We start from the raw sequence: 5,772 nt of genomic DNA, 5'->3' as shown, positions 1-5,772 counted from the left end.
TATCGTTGCCTGATCGGCTCATCCAGCTCTAATCCTTGGGCCAAGGGGAAAAATAAAACAAAAGCAAAACACTACAAAGCTCAAGAGATGCTAAGGTTGCACATCTAAGAGCCTTGGGCTGAAGGGCGTTTTGAGAGGTCATTCTCCTGCCTCCGCATAGAAGCCCCTTTAGATTCCATGGAATTCACTTTGGGAAAGTGGATGAACAATATCTTAATACAGCGCTAGCTCCCTTGCCATAGAAGATCACATAAAGCATTTCATGAACTTCTAGATTGATTAGTCCTCAGTGTAGCTTTTGTTGTTTCACTGGACTCAGTGAAATTAATAGAAAGGGATATTCTGGGGATCTCTCCTTCGACTTTCTGGCATGGCAGCTTTTCCGTACCTCTAGCCTCAATCCTTGCTGCTGCGAGATAAGCATGAGAGCTTTACTGGAGCTTGGAAACACGCCACATACACTCTGTGCAATATAAGGCTGTGTACAATGGTCAGTATCCTCCAAGGACTTATGCCGTCATATATAGGTAATTACAGTAAAAGCAGGATTCAATATGGGAGGAGTAGGAAAAGAGCCTATAGTTCTTAGTACCAAGAGCCCTTTCAGTCAATGATATTCACCCAAATGCTAACAGAGCCACAGTCTGTTTGAGAAAGTCTTGAGCAGGACGGCAGGACCCTTGGATCCTGTGCTCAATTTGTGCTACCAGCCCACCCTCTCCCAGCACTCAGGGGACATTTATTGGGCACTGACGCTGTACAAGCACTGGGTATACGGAGATGACTGTGATGTGACCCTGCCAGCAAAGCTCTCACATACTCAGTGGATCCGTGTCCCATCCAACATCAGCATGGAGTTTAATTTGGGAGTGTTGGGGAGAGCACAGGGATTAATGCTAAGAGTGCTGAGTCAACAGTTTCTCCACCCCCCCCCCCCCACCCGCCGCTTCCTCAGAAAGTGCGAAAGTTGTAGGAAACCACATGAGTTTCACTAATCCCCCATCAATAGCACCCATTGCATTACTGGTCTCATTCTTTCTTTTTTTTTCTTAACATCCTTACAATGGTGTGTTAGTTTCTGCTGTATAACAAAGTGAATCAGCTATACATATACATATATCCCCATATCTCCTCCCTCTTGCGTCTCCCTCCCACCCTCCCTACCACACCCCTCTAGGTGGTCACAAAGCACCGAGCTGATCCCCGGGTGCTATGCGGCTGCTTCACTTTGTTGATTACAGACTGCTTAATTACAGTGACAGACTCCTCTTGGTTGGTGGGGGTGGGAGGACTGGGGCAAGAAATAAGGGTGAGAAGGTATGGGGGGACAGTGAATGCAGGCCACCCAGCCCCACCCTCACGGTCCAGGACAGGAGCTAAGGTGAGAAAGAAATCTCTGATCAGCGATATTGACCCTCTCGCCACTGCCTTCTCCCCAAATAATAAAACCTCTAGGAATAAGGGGGGAAAATCAACTTCCTCTGATAGCTATTTTCCTAGTATAACTTCCCTCTTTAGGTTTTTAAAATATCTGGTAATTAGAGAGAAACAGCAATATTGTGTCAGTATTAAACCACAAATACAATATAATTCTTGGCACACAGTAAGTACCGAAAAATTGTTGAATACATGAAAGGTTACAGAGAGACAAAATAATAGGGACAAAGGCATACAGAGAAAGCAAGCTGATGGTGTATCTATGTTGGGCTACCTGAACCAAAGCACTGTTTCCTGTCCACTAAAATCACCAATTACATGACAGAGTTGACAACACCAGAAGGCACTTTTAGCATTATACACATGTATCCAGCGGCCAAATGAGAGGAATAAAGAAGGGAGGAGGAAGAGAGCTTTTTTCTGTGAGAGTAGTTACGTGCAGCAGTCGCAAAAAGGCTGAGGTGGAAAAGCAGAGAATAGGCAAGGCAAGGTCAGAAAGACCGAACCAGCTACGTGTCAGACGAAAAGGTGTGGAACAGAATGGGCATTTCAGGCTGTAGACAGGGAAGGTTTGGGGCTCATCCAGAGAGCCACATCTTCAAGTAACATGATTTAGTTCCTTTGCGGCCTTGAACTGACCTCACCTTGCCACTCCTGCCATACCTATCCCAGGTACTCAATAAATACTCTTGGTTTAATCTCAGGAAACTCTTGATCAATTGTGCGAATAAAAATGAAGTAGACGATGAAAAATTTTTTTACCTGGTTTTGCCTAAGGAGTTATACATTAGCAATTACAATTTATATAAGCATTCATTTGAAAGAGTTTGCAATGCCGATTTGGGAATGACTGGGGTAGGGCAGCCACGATGCATGTTGACAGGCAAGAAACAGTCAAGTTAGGTGGTTTTTTTAAAATCTATTTTTGGCTGCATTGGGTCTTTGTTACTGAATGCGGGCTTTCTCTAGTTGCGGAGAGCAGGGGCTACTCTTCGTTGCGGTGCGCGGGCTTCTCATTGCGGTGGCTTCTCTTGTTGCGGAGCACAGGCTCTAGGCGCGTGGGCTTCAGTAGTTGTGGCTCGTGGGCTCAGTAGTTGTGGCTCACGGGCTCTAGAGCACAGGCTCAGTAGTTGTGGCCCACGGGCTTAGTTGTTCCGCGCCATGTGGGATCTTCCTTTACCAGGGCTCGAACCCGTGTCCCCTGCAGCGGCAGGTGGATTCTTAACCACTGAGCCCCAGGGAAGTCCCAAGTTAGATTTTTAAATTTCCTGAAGATAATTGACATGCCAACGTTTAAGAGTTGACTATTTGGGCTTCCCTGGTGGCGCAGTGGTTGAGAGTCCGCCTGTCGATGCAGGGGACACGGGTTCGTGCCCCGGTCTGGGAAGATCCCACATGCCGCGGAGCGGCTGGGCCCGTGAGCCATGGCCGCTGAGCCTGCGCGTCCGGAGCCTGTGCTCCGCAAAGGGAGAGGCCACAGCAGTGAGAGGCCCGCGTACCACAAAAGAAAAAAAAAAAAGAGTTGACTATTTGTACCCACATTCTGAACTATATCATTTATGGAAATTTCTTTAATGTCCCCATCTTTCATTTGTCATAGTCACCATCAGATATAGATATATCTCAGGGCTGTTTCTCTCTTCTTTTATATAAACTAGCTATGCCTTATTCTAGTAGAGTATTAAACTGCCTAAAACTCCCTTAATTAATCACCCAATAGTTTAAGCATAATAAACATGTGAACTGTCTCAGTTAATTGGCCCAAGAAATTGTGTTCATCCCCAGAATCATATTTTTGTTCTCCCTCACACTTCCCCTGTCACCCTGAGTTAATGTCAGAAGCAAGAAAACGTTATTCTTGGCAAATGCTGGCTTCATATCCAGAATTAGAGCAAGACCTTAAATAGGAATTTAAGAAATAATTCACTGACGTGGAGGGTTGTCAGATGATGTGTAGGTCAGGGACTCCTGAGGTGACCACCTGTGTTCGGGGGCCGAGGGAAAATCCAGAGGCAGGAGGAGATCCCCTTCCTAAAGGTGGGGTCCAGTCCCATGGAGGAGACGGGACGGCACTCATGCCACAGGGACCAAGGCAAAGAGAGACAAGGACAGACCAGGAGGCACTTTACTGAGCTGCAGAGGTAAATGCTGGGAAGACGTGAAGAAACAAAATAGAGAAAAATTAAGTCAGGAAGTAAAGGATTAACATGAAGGGATAGCTTTTCTGGTAAGCGGCCTGAAGTGACCTCTAAACATGGTTTGCTATTCACTAGATGCAGAAAACCCCACAAAATCATGCAAATCAAGAGGTTCAAATCTTCGTGTTCACTTTAAGAACAGTCATGAAACTTCCCAGCCTATTAAGGGTATGCATATCCAAAAAGCCACCAAGTTATCTGAAGGATGCCACTTTACAGAGCAATGTATGCCATTCCGTCGTTACAGTGGCGGAGTTGGTAGGTGGGCCCAGGCCAAAGAGTGGGGCTGGATGCAGGGTTGGTGGCCCAAAATGAGTGCTGAATTTTTACTGCACATGCTCAGAAATGCAGAGTAGTGCTGACCTTAAGGGCTTAGATGTAGATTCTCTGGTCATTGAGCACATCCAGGTGAACAAAGCCCCCAAGATGCGGCGCAGAACTTAGCTCATGGTCAGATCAACCCATACATGAGCTCTCCCTGCCACGATGAGATGATCCCTACTGAAAAAGCACAGATTGTTCCTAAACCAGAAGAGGAGGTTTCACAGAAGAAAAAGATATCCCAGAAGAAACTGAAGAAACAAAAACTTACCGCCTGGGAATAAATGCTGCAAAAAAAAAAAAAAAATACAAATAAAAGTTTTTTAAAAATGAAGGGATATATACAAGATGCCACGTGTGCATCTCCATGTGTGTTTTGCAAGAAGCAGCAGGAAAGGGTGGTGGAAAAGGAGTGGACCTAGATCTGTGGAGAGAAGCAAGGAGAGGGCCTCAAGTCTGGGGAAGAAGGCCAGAGGGTGAAAGACAGGGAGGCGTGATGCAAACTACGTCACCAGCCTTCTGTCCTCCTGGTCTATTCAGATCCACACACACACCCCCACCCCCCATTGGTGGGCAGGCCAGTTGCTTCTTGTAAGGCCTCTTGACCCATGAAATATATCTTCAGGGTCCAGAGAGTGAAAAGAGTGATCTTGCTTACATACGGCTCTGAGCCTCTACTGAGGAACACTCAGAGTTAAGTCCACTCTAACAAGAAAATATGGGGTCTGGGAGCTTCAACAGCATAATGGGCTTCAAATCTCTGAAGAGTTATTATTTGCAGGACCACTGGCAGCAGTTCTTCATTCTTTCTGGGGAAATAAAAACCACAAGGAAACAGAATGAAACTACAGAAGCAAGGATTGAGTTAGACAGAGGAAACATTTCCTGATTGAAACAACCCCCCTCTTTGGTAGTCTTTAGGGCAGGTTTTGTGATACCCACGTGCCAGGATGACTTAGATGCCAATCAGTTGACCTTGTTGGAAAATAGTGCTGAATGCAATGTTTCATGGTAGAACTCAAATATTTCCTCATGTGTAAGATGGGCAAAATAATACTATTTCACAGAGATGGCATGTGAGAAAATACACAGAGGCCCCTAGTAGATAGTGTGTGTGTTTGTTGTGTGTGTGTGTGTGTGTGTGTATGAGAGAGAGAAATCACTTCCTCAGTAAATATTGACACCTTTTTTTTGCTGCTCCTCAGTTTTCTTAAATATAAAATGAGTATGGACTGCATCCTTCAGAGGGCTTAGTGTGAATATCAAAGGGGTTCAATAGATGGGAGATATTTAGATACTGTAACCTACCACACACAAAGATATATGTTATCATTAGAATCTCTGTGAAAGTATTTTACCAGCTGCCAATATATGGAGACCCCTTTTATCACAGGTCAGTTTCTCTGCATCACAAACAAAGGCTGTATCCATAACTCTTGCCCTTGGCTAAGAACAACACCCCTACACTGCTGGAAAAAATCCAAAAAACTCTAAAAACTCAAACTTCTCTGACTTCAGGTCAGTCCTAGCACATGAGAAGAAAGATAATAAGAAAGATCATAAGTTGGTCAGGCCTGAGTTCAAATCCCAATATCACTATTACTTAATATCTTTGAACCTTGGTTTTCTTGTTCACAAAATGGAGATAAGTACTATCTATCATTTGGATTGTTTTAAGGTTTTAATGAAATCAAATATATAAAAGGTCTGGCCTATTGAGGATGGTCTTTGAGTATTAGTTCTCTTCACATGGGACGCACTGCATCCTATTACTGGTCAGGGTTCTGCGTGGAGATGGTAGCATGGACACACTGAT

General features: G+C 44.8%; 1 pseudogene across 1 annotated transcript; it reads left to right on the top strand.

Moving 5' to 3' along the window:
* The first annotated feature begins 3,691 nt into the window (after window positions 1-3,691).
* LOC309829801 (large ribosomal subunit protein uL22-like) lies at window positions 3,692-4,240 on the top strand (annotated as a pseudogene). The gene has a single exon. The product of its transcript is annotated as a large ribosomal subunit protein uL22-like (transcript).
* The last annotated feature ends 1,532 nt before the right edge of the window (window positions 4,241-5,772 follow it).

This window comes from Grampus griseus, assembly GCF_964374135.1.
Source record: "Grampus griseus genome assembly, chromosome: 11".
NCBI lineage: Eukaryota > Metazoa > Chordata > Mammalia > Artiodactyla > Delphinidae > Grampus > Grampus griseus.
This window is presented reverse-complemented; position numbering and strand designations above follow the sequence as displayed.